Genomic DNA, 19,983 nt, shown 5'->3' on the forward strand with positions numbered 1-19,983 from the left:
ATTTTGGTAGCAGAGGATGGTTAAAATACCTCGCTGATGGTGCTTTAGGAGAGTCAGAGGGGGGAGGCACGCCCTGCCTGATTTGGCAGCCTTGCTCTGTTTCCCGTGGAGTGACCGACAGACACAGGTTAGATCGTGGACAAAAGGAGGCAATAAAACAAAGAGAAGGGGAAAAGGCTCCCTACAACCACGGTAATTGCCCCCCTAAGACCAGTAGTGCGCATGAAGAACCCGGGAAGGAAAAGGGATTGGTAAGTATTTCTGGGGGGGCCGTGGGGGAGATGAATGTGTGTGAATGAGAGGCGGGCTGGTTGTCCCAGACCTGCCGAGTGAGTGCAGAGTCTCCCATGCTGCGTTTCCGACTTTCTGTGAGGAAAGCGGCCAGTAAAGAGACAAAGTGAGTGATAAGAGGAGTGAAAGAATCCCCCAGGGTAACTGGGACTGGGTCTCAGGGAGGGGTTGGACCCCTCAGAGGTAGGCAGTTTCCACAAGGAAACGGGACAGGAGGGGCCCCTAAAAACCTGCTGGGTTGAGAGATTTATATTCCAAAATCATCCAAGAGCAGGGTTGAGCAGAATTCTGTTGGAGTGAGGATAAACCCAAGAGCATCCAGGGTTGGACCACACAGCTAGATTTAGGGATAAAATTTTGCCCAACAGCATCCGGGGTTGGACCACACAGCTAGACTGAGGGATAAAAATTTTGCCCAACAGCATCTGGGGTTGGACAACACAGCTGGGTGGAGGGATATCCAATAGCACCAGAACTGGCCAGTAACACCTAAATGGTGATGTGAAAGTAAAGGATACCTTATTGTTTCTTCTAGTGTGTGTGAGAGTGAGTCACACAAAAGTCAGCTTCAGCTTGGCGGGTGGGAAGGGGGGACAGTGGACAGAGGAGTGTGTGACCTGCAAACCAGGCCATGGTCCCCAGGCAGGTGGGGCTTTAGCTAAAGGGTGTGTGACCTGCAAACCAGGCCATGGTCCCTGGGCAGGTGGGGCTTTAGCTGAAGGAGTGTGTGACCTGCAAACCAGGCTATGGTCCCTGGGCAGGTGGGGCTTTAGCTGAAGGGTGTGTGTGACCTGCAAACCAGGCCATGGTCCCTGGGCAGGTGGGGCTGTAGCTGAAGGGGTGTGTGACCTGCAAACCAGGCTATGGTTCCCAGGCATGTGAGGGAGCCAAAGCTGAAGAGTGTGAGTGACACGCAGAAGCCTCACAGGTGAACGGGCACTGGAGGCGACCAGAGTCAGGGCCCTTCCAGGAGGCCTGGAGATACTGAGACCTGGAGGCCAAACCCCAAGGCAAGGGGGGCCACAGGGACCCCGGATTTTCTGGTGGTAAGGATCCACTTTGTGTCTTGAGGGTGTGAAGGAATGTGTGAAGGTGAATGAGAAATAAAAGTGAGTGAATGTAGACAAATGAAAGTATGGGAAATGTGGATTGTGCATTTCAAGCTTTACCCCACATCTCCTTAGAGGGAGGTGTATTGTGTTGAAAAGTAGTGTGGGGGAAAAAAAGGTTTGTTTTGGGTGTAAGTGGTTGAAAGAAAAGTGGTATTTAAGCTGTTAGTGGAAGTGAGAAACAGAGGCAGGGGATGGATAGATAAGATCTTGAAAATGGAACAGAAAACCAGTAAGTTGGATACAGGGAAAAAAAAAAAAGGGGAATAAAAGCACACTAGAAGAGATATCCCAAGAGAGCCCTTTGGGAGTTAAGTTAGCTAACAGAAAAACAACTCCTTGCAAAAGACAGGGTATGCAGAAGTTGATGAGAGAAACATGCGAACTATGGAAAAAGGGAAATTAGCAATTAATCTTAAACTAGAAGGCTCAAACTTGTTAATTATAGACTTTAAAAAGAGCACTAGAATATCTAACACAAAGAAAAGATATTACTTAATTCAAGAGGAAAAAGATTAGTACATGAGAAACTTATTTGAGAGGTTTTAGAGGCATTAAAATTACCTAAGAGAGATAGCAATAGTACATATTAAGGGACACCGAAAGGTAAAGACCCCAGAAATAAGAGGAAATAATTTGGCAGATCAGGAAGGTAAAGATGCAGCAGAAAATGGAGCTGAAAGAGTTAATATTAGCTCCAAATGAGGAAAAATTGGAAATTCCAAAGTGTAGGGAAGCAAAGAAAAAAAGGAATTAAACAAGATAGGTGGTGAACAAGATAAATCCAGGAAATAGAAACATCTTGATGGAGGATAATTAGATCTTAAAATGCTTACTAGGGAACAGTAGAAGACGTGTGTCAAAAAGCCCAGAGGGATACTCAGGCTTTGTGTGATTTTTTTTTAAGGAACTATGGGTGCATTAGGATTTTTGGAGTAGAAAAACAAGGAACTGAAAAATGTACAATTTGCCAGAGGATAAATAAAAAGGTGATGAGAAAAACAGCATGAGAAGGTCGTGAGTTAGTTCGTCGACCATTTCAAAGTATCCAAGCAGAAGTTTAGCTTAGTTAAACTCTGGATTTATTAGTAAAAACCGCTTAATCCAGAAGAAAAGGAATATACCACATGCTGGGGGGGTGTGTGGAGATTGTAAGAAAATAACATCTTTAAAAAGCAATAAAACAAAAACGGTGAAAGAAAAAGGCTGGGAATAAAATATTGCCTCATCCATTCCCGTTTGTTCCCCCACCGGTTCGCGGCTGCACCCCCAGCCCCTGTGCCGGCTCCGGCACGGTCCGTGTGCCCCAGTCCGGCCGCCCGGCCCGCGGCCGCTCCGCTGCTCCTGCCGTGCGGACCGGGGTCACCGCGCCGAGCGCACCCAGGGGGGTCCCGTCTGCCCCGTCTGTCCCATCCCCGGCTGCCCCGTCTGTCCCATCCCCGTCTGCCCTGACTCCGGTCGGCACCGCCGCTGCAGCCGGGGTCCCTCGCCGGCTTTGTCTCTGCCGGATCAGCCACCATTGGCCCTGCGGGGCAATCCCCGCTCCAGCTCGGGCTGCACCCGAACACCCCGCGGGCGATCCCGCCGCAGACCCCGCCTGCGGAGGACCGAGACCCAGAGCTAAGCCGAGTCCCACCCGTCCTGCCCCGAGCTCCGTTCCCTTGTAACCACAGCTCCGGCTGGTCAGGGGAGCTCTCTAAAGGAATCACCTATCGAAACACTGAAAGTTCAGTTAAAAGAAAGCCCTCTCCTGATTCTTCCTAAAAATACATGAGAAAGGCTACAGAAGATAAAAGTCCAAAAATAATGGAATAAAGGGATCGCTCTATTTCCATTAAGGGAGTTCCCATGGAGGGCGCGGACCGGGGTTTTTAAGTGCTCCTTTGACTTCATTTGAAGTCAGAAAATTTTAAGAAATAAATAAAAGGGATATTTGGAGGATCCCATAGGCATAGCTGAACAATTAGACCAATGTTTAGGTCCAAAAACTTATACTTTAGAAGAGGTGCAGTCTATAATGAAAATAATATCTTTCTCAGGAAGAAAAGCAATGAATCAGAGCAGCTGGAATAAAAGCTTGGGGGAAAAAAGATAATCTGCAGGAACTCCCAGAGAAGACAAAATGCCAACGGTACCTCCTGAGTGGGGTCAAAATAATGAGGGGAGAAAACATATGAATAATTATTGTAATTACATAATCAAGGGAATAAATGAGACAGCATATCAAAGGCAAAATGCAAATAAAGGTTTTAAGGTTTTAAGGGACAGCTTTTTAGAGGGAAAAGAAGAAACTCCAACTAAATAGATGAGGTAGGAAAATGGTCCTAAGCAAGCAGAATATATGAAAATCTTTAAAGAGATGGGCACAGAGGGGGAATAGGGAGGTCATAGGCTCTATTTTTTTTTTTTTTAGGGGACCAATACCATCTGGAGCCTGTGATAACTTTAAAAGTGGGTCCCCAAGAAGAAGGATTGGCATTTGTAGTAGACACAGGGGCAGAGAGAACCTGCCTGTTAAATATTCCAAAAGGCAACAGTGTGAGCAAACATAGAGTGAAAAGTAACAAGGGCAAAAGGAGAAAGTTTTACAGTTCTGGTCGTTAAAGATGTGGTAATTGAGGGAAGAAACTAAAATTTGAATGGGAGATATATTTACCTTCTAATGGGAGGATCCAAAAACTGGGAGAAAGCAGCAATTAAGATGGACAGAGTTACCACAGGGGTTTACGGAATCCCCAAACTTATCTGGGCAAGCTTTAGAAACAATACTACAGGATTTCCCTACTCTTCCTGGAATACAAATGATCCAATATGTGGATAATTTTTACTATCTGAGGAAGCTGAAGTTGAAGTGAGAGAGGCTACTATACAACTTTTATACTTTCTCAGGGAAAAGAGGACTAAGGGTATCAAAAGGGAAACTGTAATTTGTAGAACCAGAGGTAAAATATCTTAGATACTTAATAAATAAAGGTAGCTGGAAACCCAACCATGAGAGAATTGCAGGAATTTTATCCTTTCTCCCTCTCTCTTCAAAGAGGAGGATCAGAAAATTACTTAGATTATTGGAATAATGGATTGAGGGGTACACACAGGCAGTAAAATTTGTGTATGAAAAATTGACAGAGGGAGATGATATAAAACAGACCAAGGAAGATATTGCTAAAATAAGAGTTGAAATTAAAACTAGCCTAAGTTCCTGCTTTAAGCTTACCCTTGTTAGAAAAATCCTTTATCATCTATACATTAATACAGAAAATGGAGTAGCTCACTAAATATTAATTCAGGAGTGAGAAAGAATAAAAAATCTGGTAGCTTATATATCAAAGACGTTAGACCTAGTAAGCTACAGCCAGCCAGTATGTATTTAAGTTGTAAAAGCTACTGCAGTCCTAGTAAAAGAAATTGTAAGGTTACTTTTGAAAGTGAATTAGTTGGGTACACCTCCTACTGTCTGAGGTGAGTTGAATCAAAGAAAAAAAATGTAAGAAGAGAAGAAAGAGAGAAGTTAAAGTAGGGGGGTGGGAGCAAACTCTGGGATGGTGGAATGTGGAGTGATAGCATCTTGGTGCTGGAAGAGAGCAGAAGTGTGAATGCGAGTGTTTTGCATGAAAGGCAGGGAAATGTCTTAACAGATGGTTGTTAGGAGGTAATTCAATGCCGAACTGGGGTCCTGAGGAGCGATCCATGGAGGTGACCCGGCGGCGGTGCTGGGAGCGAATGACACAGGGTTTGCCGGCCAGGAGCGGGACTGGCTCAGTGGGGAACTGCCGGGGGGGCTCCCAGACTGTCGGGGTCCCGAGGCCAGGATGGCAGCGCCGGCCCCGGTAAGTGGGCTGAGAGAGAGAAGGAAGGAGAAAGAGAGAGAAGAAGGGAGAGAGAGGGGACAAAAGGGACCCAAGGCATGGCCCAGGGTCCCCATGCCCCAGGCTGTTCTCCCCTGCTCCGGCCCAGCAGCGAAGTGGCAGCAGTGGGGGAAGGGCGAAGAACTGCATGGACAGCAAGGCTGTGAAAAGAGGGGGAGGGGACTAGCACTAAAAGATAAAATCAAAGCAGAGATTGCTGACTCTCCAAACCTCACAAAGTGGTTTGTTTTTCTTAAGTAAGGTTTTTTTTTTTGTTTTGTTTGCTGTTAAAAATAAGTTTTTTTCCTCTGAACAATGGGTTTGTAAGGCTAAAACAATTAAATGTTGCCCAAAAAGTAAAAAGCAATAGATGTGATAGATCTCGTGTTAAAATTGGTCTGGCCTTTCTTATTTAACTAACTGTAACTCACAGAAAGAAGAATTTGCCTCTGCAGCTATTAGTACAGCTAATAATAATAAGAAGAGGCTGATGTGGAGAAAGCTTTTAGCCAAACCCAGAAAGTTTGGAGGAAAAGCGAATGCTAAAAGTTAATGCAGTATTGCCTTTCCTTTATTACTATGCTATTTAGAAGTCCTTTCCAGGTACTACTGAAGCAACAATCAGAATCACAGAAAGAGGGTGAATTCATGCCAGCAGAATCAAAGGACTCGTGAAGGAACCTGAGGAATGGACTATCACATTTAAATCGGGTGACACCGAACTGACTTCCCAGTAGGGACTGAGTGGTAATAGCTTGGGAAAACCCAAATGATCCAAGAAATGTACAAAGAGTAACACCTAATTAAGAAATGAGGACATGCTTATATCAGTGGTTTGAGCACTGCCTGAATAAAACATCTCCCTGGGGAGGAATACTTCAGACAGAGGGGTCAAGACTGTTTTTGTATTCTGACCTAAGCCCGTGAATTGTACAGGGAAGAAGGGGAATGACTATTTCCATCAGTACCATACTGTAAACTTTATTTGATTCATCCCACTACTAGACATGCCAGCTGGGTTATAAGTAAATGCTGGAATTGTGGGAATAATTAGGATTGTAGTTCACAAAATTTATGCTCTTATTGCAAGAAGTGTTAAAGTAATAACTTTGTTTTGTGGATGGGAATTATTATTAGTGCCTGTTGAATGAGAGATACCTGAGGAACGGTGGGAAACCACAGTTAAGGGGTGTCAAAACCAATTTGCCTGGAAATTAGTTAAGAGAAAGTGACAAGGAAATAGAGGGCAAGACCAGATTGGCCTCTGTATTTCGCCCCCAGGAAGATCAAAGACACCTGCTGTGGGCTGCAACCTCACAGGCATGGGAGGTGGGAGTATAAGCCGTACTGGACCTCTGTTATTCTGTTTCTGGCACTCATTAGTTGTCTTTTCCCTTTGGGGATACCAGCAAGATCGTGTCACAAATGCTACAGAAAGCATCACATAGAAAGAAACCAAAGTTCCTCTTTCATTACACACGCCCATGTCAACAGCCACTGATATAACCCATCCAAATTAAGAACCTGGAGGCAAAACGGAGAAAATTATTAGATTGCAAGAAACTTAAGCAGTAATAGATTTGGAATTGAATGTCCAAAAGGAGAGAGATGGATTTGTTTTACATTAAAGATACGATTCAAAGCTTTAGACTATTTATTGGCTAAAGAAGGTGGTGTTTGTGGAAAGTTTAATATATCAGATTGTTAAAAATTGATGACTGCAGAAAAGTCATTCTAGAAAAAGCAAAAGGAATCAAAGAAGAAAAAAAATATATATATACACATAATAACCCATGTACCAGTCAAAAAATTAGAAAACAATGCTAAAACCTAGCTGGTGGGGTAATGCATTAGAAGAAATTAGGATTTTTAATTTTATATGTTACAACTGTCTTGATATTTCTCCCTTGTGTAATCCCCTGTTTTAGTTTCCCAGCATAGTCAGGAAAATGCAAGTAGACAAGAAATATTGCTCAAGCCAAATGATTTACAAAGAATAAGAGTGGGGATTGTGAAAAATGTGTATTTAAAGATTGGCTTTTCGCAATTATTAAAATGAGTATTATATGTGTAGTGTTAAAAAGTGGTGTTGTATTAATTCTCCAAAATAGTGTGTTAAATATAGTTTTAGGTTATAAAAATTGTTAAAATAGAAACTATGCTATGTAGGATACTTTTTTGAAAGAAAGGGATTCGCAGCCAGATAGCAGCCATAGGACACCTAAATCTTTCTGAGAAAAAGAATTATTGCCCTCTTATCAGAAGAAATAAACTTCTTCCTGCCTCTAAGAAGCTGTTAGGATTAGGAGGAAGAAGCTGACACTGACCAGACAGAATCCTGTGTTTGAATGGAATTTATGCATCATGTATGAGGTGTATGAATATGCAACAGGCTGTTGTTTTTAAGGGTTAATCCTTTGTTAATGGGTGTCCTTTTTCGAGCTTTTGCTGCCCAGAAAAAGGTACCCGAACATCTGTAACTCTTTGTGTCTATTGTCTCATATTGTCCAATTCAAATTGGCCAAATTACTATTACTCTAACTGTATTACTATATTTATAACCATTTTATTACTATTAAACTTTTAAAATTTTAAAAACAAGTTATTGGCGTTTTTCACATTACCCAAACAAGCAAAAAAACCGACTCAAATGGGTCGAAAATCATCAAAAAAAGGGACCTAAAATCACCCACGCAAGATTTAATTCACCAATAAGCTGTAAAATCACCCAAAGAGATCTAAAATCGCCCCTCAAACCCCACCAGATTTGGCCCAAAATCAGCCAAAAGGGCCTAAAATCCGCCCTGAATGGCTGGGAGTCCCTGCCAGGGATCTGAGCCCAGCCTAACCCTGCCCAGGCTGGCCCAAAATGCCCCCAAGGGGCCGAGCCTGAGGCCCAGCCCGGGATGGGCTCCGGGCTCGCTCCGGGCCCTCCGCGTTCGCTCCGGGCAGTTTTGGCCGCGGCCCCGGACGGGCCTGGGAGGGCTGGGGGAGTCTGCTGGGAGTTTGGGGGAGTTATTGGGGTTTTTTGAGAGAATTAATGGGTTGGGGGAGTTGGGGAATTCTGGGCGTTTTGTGTTTTGGGGGGTTTTATTGGCACTTTGGGGGGTGTTTCTCTGGGAGTGTTTGGGGGTTTTTGGTTTTTTTGGGTTTTTTTTAATAATTTTGGGGGAGATGACTGGGATTTTGTGCAGATTTTTTGGGATTCTATTGAATTTCTGGGGGATTTTGGCTGGGTTTATTGGAATTGTGGAGGCATTTATTTAGATTCTTTGGAGGTCTGGGTTTTTTAAGGAAAATTTTTGGGGGTTTTGGGGCTTTTTGTGGGATTTGGGGAGGTTTTGCGGAGTTTTTTGGGTGTTGCCAGGATTTCTTTGGGTCTCAGGGGGAATTTTTTGGGGCTTATTTTGGTTTTACAGACAGGTTTGGGGGATTTGTGGGGCTCAGTTGGGATTTTTGGGGGGATTGTGGCAATTGCAAGAGATTTTGTGAGCTTTTATTGGGATTCAAGGGTGTTCTAATGACATTTTGAGAGATTTAAATGGGATGTCATGGGTTTTATTGGGACTTTTGGGGATTTTAATGAGATTTTGGTGCCTCTCAGCCCTTGCCCACACCCGGGGATAATTGCAAAGCCCCCCCCAAATTACATTAAAAACCCCCAAAATCCTCCAGAAATCCCTAAAACACTCTCCGAACATCCACAAAAACATTCTCTGAACATTCCACAAAATCCCAGTGGAACCCAACAAAATTTTAAAAAACATCTCAAAAAATTCAATAAATCCCCCCCCCAGAAACTTCCCCCAACCCCCCAAAAATCCCCCCAAATCCAAAACCCCCCAAATCCACAAAACCCCCCAACGAAGCACAATAATTCTCCCCAAAAAAACCCAAAAATACTCCCCTGAACAAAATCCCCCAAAGCCCAAAAAAGGCAATACCAAATCCCCCAAAACCCCTCCCAAAATCCCAAAAAAAAGCCCCTAAAACTCCCCCAAAACCCCCCAGACTCACTGGGGCTGTCCTGGATCAGGGGGCACCGGCTGGTGGAACAGGAGCCACTTCAGGGGGCCCTCAGAGCTTTTTGGGGAGGGGGCACCATGGGAGACCCCCAAAACCGATAAGGGGGGGACACCCTGCTGTGCCCTCTCCCTTTGAAACCCCCAGACCCCGGTTCAGGGTGGGCCTGGGACCCCCCGGGACTCCCAAATCTCCCCCAGGACCCCTCCAAGAACCCCAAACCCCCCAGAGCCCCCAAGGCTGGCCCAGAACCACTCTGGACCCAAAAACACTCCCTAAGACCCCCTAAACCTCCCCAGGACCCTCAGACTCCCCCCAGTTTTCCCCAAAATTCACCCCAGACCAACCTGAGACTCCTCCCAAATCCATCAGACTGCCCCAAATCCCCCTCAGACCCCGTAATCCCCCCCAAACCCTATGAAATCGCCTCAGATTCCCCAAATTCCCCCCAGACCCACCTCAGAACCTCCCAGACCCCCTCACAATCCCCCAGTTCCTCTCAAAATCCTCTCAGACCCTCCCAATTCCCCTCAGATCCCCCTAAACCCACCTGAGAACGCTCCAGACCCTCTCAAGCATTCCCCAAAGCTCCCTAAAGCCCCCTCACACCCCCTCATTCCCCCCAAACACATCGCACACCCCCCGATTTCCCGTCAATGCCCCCAAAAATCCCCCGTTTCTCCTCACACCCGCCTCATACCCACCCCAAACCCCCCCAGTTTCCCCCAGGCCCCACCTCAGCTTCTCCTCCGCCGCTCTCCCCTCACAATTTCCCGCCTCTGCCGCGTGCGCGGGCTCCCAGCCAATAGCGGCGCGTCTCGCCGAACCGACCAATCACCGCGCTGCACGTCCCCTACCAACCATTCACAGCGCGGCTCCCCTCAGCAAAGCCCGCCTTCCGGAAGCGGCGCCCCGTTCCCCGCCGCCGCCGGGACCCCGCCGGGCTCGGGACAGGTGCGAAGGGACCTGAGAGGGGATCGGGGGGGGAGCGGGGGAGGGTCCTGGGGGGTCTGGGGAGGCTTTGGGGAGGGGTCCGGGGGTTTGGGTGGGGTCTGGGGAGTGTCCTGGGGCATTGTGGGGGGACCTGGGGGGTGCGGATGGGTCCTAAGAGGGGTCTCGGGGCGGGGGGGGGAGGGCGACGATGTGGGATGGTCTGGGGGGGTTTTGGGGAGGGGCCGTAGGAAGGTCTTGGGAGGGTCTGGGGGTGTTGGGATGGTCCTGGGGGAGTTTGGGGAGGGCTCTGGGGGGTCCTGAGGGTGTCCTGGGAGGGTTTTGGGGAAGGTCTTTGAGGGTCTGGAAGGGTTATGGGAGAGGGTCTCGGGGGGAGGGGGGGGTCTGGGGAGAGGTCCTGGGGGGGTCTGGGGGGATCTGGGGGAGCCTGAGTTGGGTTTGGGGAGGGGTCTGGAGGGTCCTGGCAGGGTCCTGGGTGGGGTCTTGGGAAGGGACTGGGGGCGTCTTAGGGGGTGTGGAGTTCGGCTGTTTGTCCCCACACGCGCTTAGGCACTTTTCTTTGGCCCACCTTTGCCAGTTGTTGGGGTCTCTCTCTCTCTAGCTGGTCAGAGTGACCCCGAAAAAGTTCAAAAGTTTCTTTTCCCAGCCCAGTGCTTGAAGAAGGAGTCAGGGCTCTTCATTTTTCGGTCTCAAGGTTATTTATTACATCTTATCTATAAAATTCTTTCTCCCTGTCCAGCCGAGATCTGTTCGGCAGGACAGTCAGAGGCACTCCCTCCTCCCCCAGGGCGGTGTTATCTTTATATACTACAAACTACGTGTACAATATTTACAGTTATTTTCCAATACCTATCATCCACGCTAGACAGTGAGTTTCTACTCTAGACCCATCTAAAAGTGCCAACATCACCAGACAGGATGGAGGTAGAGAAGAAGAAGAAGAAAGGCTAGACACGCCCAAATCCCTCCATCTTGTCACCAGAAACCCCTATACCAAAAATCCTAAAACCTACATTTACACTCTGTGAGTACTTTATCCCTATACCATCTAAATTGCCGTGGCCTCTATCTCCTCATGCAAAGGTGCCAAGCTGTTCCATGGCCCGCACTCGAACCCGATGGTGTTCTGGGCTGTGTGCCAGGGTCTCTGAGCCCCCTGGCAAGGGTCCCAGGAAACTCCAGACTCCCAGAGGGATGTCCTGAGTTCCCACATCTCCCCCTTCTGTTTGCACCAAGAAGACCTCTTTGACAACCTGGCTCACAACCCGCCGTATACACAAAGGAATGCATGGCATAATGAACAAGAGAACTAAAAGCCCTACTAAAATATAACAAGCTATCATCTAACAACAATTTTACAACACTACTGATTCCCACACCCATGAAGTGACCCAAAGTCCACAGTCTTCTGTGGGCAAAGCACAAGGGTTGGAATCTCTGTGCAGTCCACATCTGTACATCTTCTTTTCTGCTTATGGAATGGTCAGCATTTTCTTGCCTGCGCTTCTTGTCAACATTGTCTTGCACTGGATGGAGTGTCGTGGTTTGAAGGGAAATGAAGTTTTTGTGATGGTGTGGGCAAGCCAATCAGTGTTCAGATTTAATATTGGCACCTGGTTTGTCCACTGAGGGCATGGATACGCCTCTGAGAACACAGGGGTTAAAAGCTGTGATCTCCCAGGGGAACTTCCTCTTGGAGTCCCGCTCGAGAGTGAGCAGACCCCCCCCTCTGCCCGGCCGAGCTGGGCGGGGGGGGAGGGGAGCCATGTGGCCGGAGGGAGAGGTAGGACAGGCCTGGGCCCAAGGGTGGAGGAGAACATTGCAAGGGCTTCGGGCAGCCATCCTCCATTCCCCCCCCTCACCCCGGAGAGAGGGAGAGAGACAGAGCCGGCACCGGTGATAGTGGCCTGGCGTGAAGGAGAAGGGGGGGGTGCCCAGCAGGGCAGCCAAGCGTGGGAGTTCATGGAGCAAACCGGCAGAGCCTGGGACTTTTAACCCTTCTGGGGAGGATATGGAAACCTTGCAAATGCTGATTCCTCCTGAAGTTGATGAGATTGAGAGGATGTTGAGAAGAATCCTAGGTGGGAGGAGATGATGGAGTGGCCTTTGGCTGGACTTTTCTTGTATAGCCACAGCAGAACCCTTTGTGTTCCTGTGACACAGAGACTGCATTCTAGGGGGAGGCGATGGCTCAGAGCCAAGAGAGTGCAGTGATGTGGAGGAGTGTGAACAGAGACGACGGGTGAGGAGGGTGGTGGTGGTGCCCTCTGCTTCGAAGAAGAGGAAGAGGAAGATGATCTCTGTTCAAGAGGCCCCTCGGCCCCAGGGGGTGAAATTTGGGGGGCACAGGTGTCCCAAAAGGAGAGGGACTGTGCTCTTTTTGGAACTGGACAAAGTATCCTTAAAGGGAAAAACCCTAGAAGCAGCTCTGATCCATGTGCAGTGGTGAGAGCACTGGACATGGAAGGAAGAAGTCACGATGGCAAAATGTTCTCCGGGCGGTGCCACATGTGACACGGAAACACGAGAAGTTTCGACTGTTTCCTGGGGAAGTCTGTGGTGCAAGAGGGACTTCTCTCTTCTCGAGGAATTGAGAACTGATTATCTAAAGGGTGGATTTGGTGATAATGGAATTGGAAATCTAGGTGGGGGGAGGAGGAAGAAATTTGGAAGGTTTTCATCTTGGGTTCTATGTGTTTTGTGTGTTTTTCCTTAGTGTTTTCCTTTGTAGTTTTAGGTTAATAAAGTTTTTTTTTCCCTTAAACCTCAAGTTGGAGCCTGCTCTGCTCTGTCTCTGATCATATCTCACAGTGGGTGCCAGGGAAGGAGGTGATCTCGTGGGGGCAATGGCATTGCGCCAGGCTCAAACCATGACATGGAGTTTCACATTCTTCACTGAGGTTCACCTGGACTTTTGTACCTGCTAAAACAAACAAATCCACATCCCCGAAGAGACTGGAGGATTTTCTCAAAATCTTGGAGGTGAAGAATGGGTCCTGATATGAAAATAAAACATTGATCAACTCCGTTTCAGTCTCTATGCAATTGCATAGGGAAATGTAAAATGACTGCAATTAGAGATCAATTAGATAATACACATAACCAATAACACATCTGCAATCATACAATTGTCAAACACTACAACACTGAACTGTCATCCCAGAGTCTGCGACAGCTGATGAACCTTACAACAACAGAGAACTGGAGACTCCATGTCCGGATTCATGTTTCTCCAAACTCTCTCTGAAAACAGGTTCAGCTATCATAGATGGTCAAATTGCCAAGCCAAAAGGACTTGAATTCTTTTTGATGCAGAAAACATCTGGGTTGATTGTCAATCACTCCATTCAAGTAGAGCTAGGACTTGGCCAGAGCCCGAACTCTAATTGATGGATATCACTTAGCACATTCTTAAAATGAGACTCTTAAAAACAGCAATTATGAATAAGAAACCTTAGGATTAAAGATCTATCAAACCATTAAATAATTGGATCCCTCTGAAACTTCTGTTGGGATAGAAATTCTTCAAACACAGTCTGTGGGAACTCAGCGCATCACCTCGGATGCTCTGAGTCCCAGGGAGACCCCTTGGGGGGCTCAGAAGTCCTGGAATGTAGCCAAAGGCACCTGGTGGCTTGATTTTGACCCTTCAAGGGTCGTGCTATCAAAGCATGAGGATATGGAAGTTTCAGAGGTTTGAATGGTGTAGGGCAGGTGTTTTTATAGAATAGAATATAGGTTTTAAGATTTTGGTACAGGGGGGTCTAATGGAGGCAAGATGGAGGATTCAGGCCCGACCTCGTGGCTTTTCTCCTTCTTCTTGTCATCCATCTTCTCTGTGATGTGTGCATTTTAGATTGGTTCATACTAAAGGTGCACTGTTCAATAAAGGTGATGGGTATTGGAGAAAAATTGTAAATATCACATACGCAATTATCAGTATAAGAATGTGCGACCGCCCTAAAGGGGCAGAGAGTGCTTGTGGCTGCCTTGCTGGTCAGATCTCGGCTGGGCAGAACAAAAACCTTAGAGATAAGCTTTAATAAACAACCTGAAGACTGAACTATAGAGGAGTCCAGACTCGTCTGTTCATCGCGGGCTGCTTGCGAACCGTCCCACGCGAACCACCCCACGCATGTCCGACAGAGACACACAGCCGATCGGACAACAGTCGACTTCTTGAAATCTTGGCTGAGGTACCTCTGTAATAACCGAAGAAACAATAAATGAAGAAAACCGCAAAAAAGGCAATCTGGATTTAAAAGAAATCCAAAAACCTGTGAGTAGTTAGGAAATAAAGACAAGATTCTGAAGAGACATGTGGCTTCACACAAAAGAGATAGTGAAACACTGACTGGCTGTAAACACTACAATACCCTGATAACAATTCTTATCACAAATTCTGAGAATTCTCATTATATAATCAACTTATCAATAGGAAGTATTTGAAGGAGTTAAGACAACCTTTTTAAAGTATTCATATAACATTAACAGCAATCCTTATTTAGCAGTATTACCTATAAAATCTAACAAAGGTTACAAACTCAATGACAACAATCCCTAAAACTCTGAACCATTGGAGAATCAGCTGATGACCCCACAGATAGGATCTGATTAATGTTTCTCAAATGCTCTGTCTTCAGAGAACTTCAAGTAATTGAATCCTTACTAATGCTTCTATCTTTATATGGTACTCTCTCTCTCTCCCTGAGAGGCATTTTTCAAAACAGAAGATTTCCATCTACATCATATTTAGAATAACACTGATTTGCATTGATTTTCCCTTCTTTTTTCTCTGTATCTTGGGCAAAAGCCTGGTGCTTTCTCACTTTTCTCTGATTTTGGACAACTTTTTTTTTCTCACGTTTTGCATCTGAAACTTGATCATCTGATAAATAGTGTTTCTGTCACTTTTGTGAGACTAGTCTGTTGAAGAACTCGGTGTGCCTCACTCAACATGTGCTACACCTGCGAAAAATCTCCAACTTGGGATTTTGGTGAAGGCTGAAACTGTGTGCTGGCTGCTGCGATCGGCTGTGTGCTGGCTGTTGCCATGGGACCGGAGAGGGGCGGTACCTGGGGCAGCCTCTGTGCCCTGACCACGCCCCGCCTCTGCCTGTGCCGTCACGGGAGTGTGGACAACCCTGCCCCGACCGCGCCTCCCCTGCGCTCGTCTCGGCGCAGGCACGGTCTCGGAAATGTCCTCCTCCCTCTGACCGACACCAGTACAGCTCAGATCCCATTCTGGCCCTGTGCCAACGCCCGCAACTGGCGCGCGCGGTCCCTGCTCGGCTGGTGCCCGTCCCGCATCCGCGAACTGGGGAAAAACCCTTCGCGCCCTAACATCTGGGTCCTGCGTCATCACTGCGCGTCTCCTACGTCTGCCTACGGTCTGCTTGGAGTTCTGCAGCTACTCCGAGCTTTACTGCCCCGCGTCTGACGTGGGCGCTTTCTTTGAGAGCCCTTCCCGGACGTTTCGCGAGTCCCGCTTCTCGCGTGCGTCTTCGACACCGCCTTGTCTGAAACCGCCGCCGCTGCCGGCATCGCGCCTGCGCAAACCGCGTCTGTTCCCGTGCCTCCCACCAGCTCCGCGGCCACAACCCGCTGGCTTCGCCACTGCCGCCCCCGGCTGCTGCCGTCTGCCCGGCGCTGCCTCGGCGCGGCCTCGCCTGCGCAAAAAGGGTGCCTGCCCCTCTCCTCAGCTTCCGATATGGTCCTCCCCTCCACCGAATTCGCGGCTAGCTCTGCCCTATGACCGTTTTTTAGCTTTTGCGAATCAGGCTGACCTGCCTCTAGAAAGGCTAAGTCCAAATCTTCCAATTCGCTAGGGGAAATCTCAACCCTAAGCTCTTCCGGGAGTGACAAAGATAAGTTTGAATCGGTATCTGAGTGTCCTGAGATTTCTGGAGCTCTAGGACACGCTGGGGTTCCCGTGGAACTCTGAGGCACTGAGGGGTTTGGAGGTTGTGACATTCCTCCTGCTCCCGTGCTCCGCTTCACTTTTTTTTTTGCCGCGGTAGGGCCTTGCGCGCTATCGCCTCCTCTGCTGCTGTGTCTGCGACTCCCCCCGCTGCCCCCGTGGCCCCCCCGCCAGCCTCCGCAACCCCTGCGGCCGTCTCTGCGGCTCCCCCGGGCTGCTGGCTGGCCGGTGCCACCCTGGCACGGGTTCGCCAGTCGCCGAGAAGCAGCTCTCCCCCAGGTCCCGTGACCCCCTCCGCCCTCCTCCCCTGAGCCCGTGTCAGAGGACGCTGAATGTTCTGGGGATTTTGTGCGTTTTAGGGACCCATGAGACTTTAGAAATGATGCCAATTCCTCCCATATCTGTTTGGTAGGGTTTGTTTCTTACCCTCCCTGTGGAATTCTGTAAAATTGCCTCTAGCATTACCCTTGCTGGGGATAAAAGTTTCAAGGCCGTTTTACCTTCTTTCAGAGATTTTCACAAGGTGTGTGGCTGCCAGACCTTCTAAGGCTGACAAAATCCTTAACTGTTCCTGAGAGCATGTACCCCCCATGTTCTCAAATCTCAACCTTCTTACCAAAAGCTGAATCCTTTGCAAGGTCGGTCTGGAGGTCGCCCTGGTCACTGGACCCCCTGCCAGATCTGGATGCGAGTCTGTTCGGCAGAAGTTGGATCTTGGATCTTCTGTCTGAGTATTTTTTTTTTTTTCTCTTCTTTTTTTCTTTTTCCTTTTTTTTTTTTCTTTTTGGGAGTGCCTGCTTCTTTTCCTTGTCCTTTTTTTGTTCTCTTCAAGGGCTGTGTTTCAGCAGCTGATGTCTGGTGGCGTGGCTGCCTGCCAGCTGCCCATCTGGGTGCTCTCTTGCTGCCCACCTCTTGCAGTCATCTCTCTTTCCACCCATCGGGGTTGTTCACTTGCCGCCCAGTTCTTGCAGCCCACCTGGGAATGCCGGGTCTTTCTTGCAGCCCAGCCAGGGAACTCCAGGTGCCGCACTCTCTTCGAGCTCACCCAGGGAACGCCAAGTGTCGAGTCCGGCTGTTTGTCTCTGTCCCCACACGCGCTTAGGCACTTTTCTTTGAGCCCACCCAGGGACGCCAGTTGCCGGGGTCTCTCTCTCTTGCTGGTCAGAGTGACCCCGAAAAAGTTCAAAAGTTTCTTTTCCCAGCCCGGTACTTGAAGAAGGAGTCAGGGCTCTTCATTTTTCAGTCTCAAGGTTATTTATTACATCTTATCTATAAAATTCTTTCTCCCTGTCCAGCCGAGATCTGTTCGGCAGGACAGTCAGAGGCACTCTCTCCTCCCCCAGGGCGGTGTTATCTTTTTATACTACAAACTACCTGTACAATATTTACAGTTATTTTCCAATACCTATCATCCACGCTAGACAGTGAGTTTCTACTCTAGACCAATCTAAAAGTGCCAACATCACCAGACAAGATGGAGGTAGAGAAGAAGAAGAAAGGCTAGACACGCCCAAATCCCTCCATCTTGTCACCAGAAACGCCTATACCAAAAATCCTAAAACCTACATTTACACTCTGTGAATACTTTATCCCTATACCATCTGTGTGCCAGGGTCTCTGAGCCCCCTGGCAAGGGTCCCAGGAAACTCCAGACTCCCAGAGGGATGTCCTGAGTTCCGATATCCTCACAGCTCTTCCCTCAGCTCTCTGGGATGGCCCAGCAGCATCTGACATGTCCCACACCCCCAGGGATTTCTGTACAGGAAGAGTTTTAGACAGAGACATAAGGTAATTCTGTGATAGATATAAACACAATTAAGATGATATTTTTTATATATTTATTTGAACTTCAGGAATATTGGGCAATTTCTTGTAGCTCAAAGCCTGTTTCCAGTCAGTTGAGAGGCACTTGAATGACCAGAGAGCTCCTGCAGGAGGAAATCAGAGAGCAATAGAAGTACATAAATCTACATGTGATAAATGAAGAGATGTCCTTAGACAGGGCCATTTAAACAGGAGAGCTGGAAACACATGAAGGAAGAGCAAAATTAAATAATAGACTGGATATTGGTGACATAAGTAGAGGGGAAGATCAGTATTTCTTCTCCTTCTGCCATAAGGACACTTCCAGGAAATCCCTGTTCCTTATGGGAAATCTTTCCCATTTCTTAAAAGTACTCAAATGACCCAGATAATAAAGACTTGTTGTATATTATGGAGCTAACACCTGTCCCCCTTTCCAGGCAGACATGAGTTGTGTGCCCATGAACAGGCAGTGCCACTTGTGCCCTGAGGTGCCCAGCTGGGATTGGATCTCTCCCAGACCACCTGAGGGAGAGCAGAGCACCTTGCAAGCTGCAGGTCCCTGACAGCCCCACAGGGCTCCTGTCCCATCAACATCTGCTCTGCTCCAGTCTGGAACAGGGCCCAGCATGGTGCCGGGATCATCAGAGAGCTGAGGTGTGTGCTGGAATTCGATGCCCTCCCCATCCCACAGCAGCCCTGCATTTCCCTGCTCCAGCCTTGGTCTCCAGCCCAGCCATGGAGGCTCTTTGGGCTCTGGACTGTTTCTGCAGCCCCCAAGGGCAGCTGAGCTCTGCCTTTGGCACAGTCAGCCCTGGCCAGCGCAGGCCATGCTCAGCAATTCCCTGTCTGTGCCTGGCCTTGCTGTCAGCCCCGGCAGCGGCTGCGTGGCCCCTTTGTGGCCTGTGCTGGCCCAGCCATGGTGGCCCAGCCCCTGTGCAGGCCCAGCCCGGGCCAGGAGCATTGCGGCTGGGAACGGCCCCTGTGCCGTGGTGCCCACAGCAGCTTTGGGGCTCTGTGCCCCATGGCCTCCCTGCTGGGCAGCCTCTGCCAGCTCCTGCAGAGCCCGTGGCACCTGTGGGCCTGCACAGACAGCCCTGCCCCGGGCTCTGCCGGCCTCTGGGCCAGCAGAGAGGCAGCCAGGGCTGGCCATGGCCGGGAACAGGCCCTGAGCCCCGCAGGAGGATGGAGCTGGGCCACAGCCAAACTCAGCCCAGGGCAGAGCTGGGCTCAGCAGCCAGGGCTGCCAAGGGCTGGGGACAGAGGCTGGCGCTGACAAATGTCCTGGGCCCCCTCCCTGCTCTGTCCATGCCCCCAAGGGCACAGAGCAGCCTCCTCTCTGGGCCACTTGCCTGTTTTCAATGCCTGGCACAGGCGCTGGCCCTGCCCCACAAGGCCTGGCCTGAGTCCTGCCCCTGCCCGCTCAGCCAGGCTGAGATGGACACTGATGGTGTCTGGGCCAGGCTCTCAGAGCCCAGCCCAGCTCCCTGCAAGCTCTCCCAGCTGCCCTGAGCTCTGGGCAGCACCAAGGGCCTCTCCCCAGCCCAGCCCAGCCGGCTCTGGCCCCACAGCTCTGCTCAGGCCAGGCTGCTCTGGGCACTGCCCCACGGCCTCAGCCCCTGGCAAGGGCACACAGCAGCTGCAGCTGCCACAGGACTCAGCCCCAGCCATGGGGGAAGGGGCTTGGCCAAGGCACAAGGAGGCTCCCTGGGTGCCCTGCTCCCCTCTGGCTGAGGTGCTGAGAGCTCTGCAGCCCCTGCTGCCATCCCACCTGCCCAGGGCAGCACAAGAGCCCCGGCCTTGGGGCCCTCCAGAGCTGCTCCTGCTCCAGGCCCAGGGCCCATCCCAGAGCTGGGGCAGCCACAAAGCTGTGCCCATTTCTGTTCATTGCTGCTCTGATGGGGATGGGTCCTCAGCCACTTGGAGGTTGATGATGAATTTTACTTCTCCAGAGGCCTCTTTTTTCTTGAGTTTTTCAGTTCAGGAATTCACTGAATAAGGCTTATAAACATTTGTCCCAAAACACCTGAACAACAAAAGC

The 19,983-nt window shown here is 49.0% G+C and overlaps 1 long non-coding RNA gene across 1 annotated transcript; it reads left to right on the forward strand.

Moving 5' to 3' along the window:
* The first annotated feature begins 9,987 nt into the window (after positions 1 to 9,987).
* Positions 9,988 to 12,989, forward strand: LOC127060534 (uncharacterized). The gene is made up of 2 exons (XR_007779705.1): positions 9,988 to 10,222; positions 11,303 to 12,989. It is a non-coding gene; the product is annotated as an uncharacterized LOC127060534 (long non-coding RNA).
* Positions 12,990 to 19,983: the final 6,994 nt, after the last annotated feature.

The sequence above is a fragment of the Serinus canaria genome, chromosome 25, assembly GCF_022539315.1.
Source record: "Serinus canaria isolate serCan28SL12 chromosome 25, serCan2020, whole genome shotgun sequence".
Lineage (NCBI taxonomy): Eukaryota > Metazoa > Chordata > Aves > Passeriformes > Fringillidae > Serinus > Serinus canaria.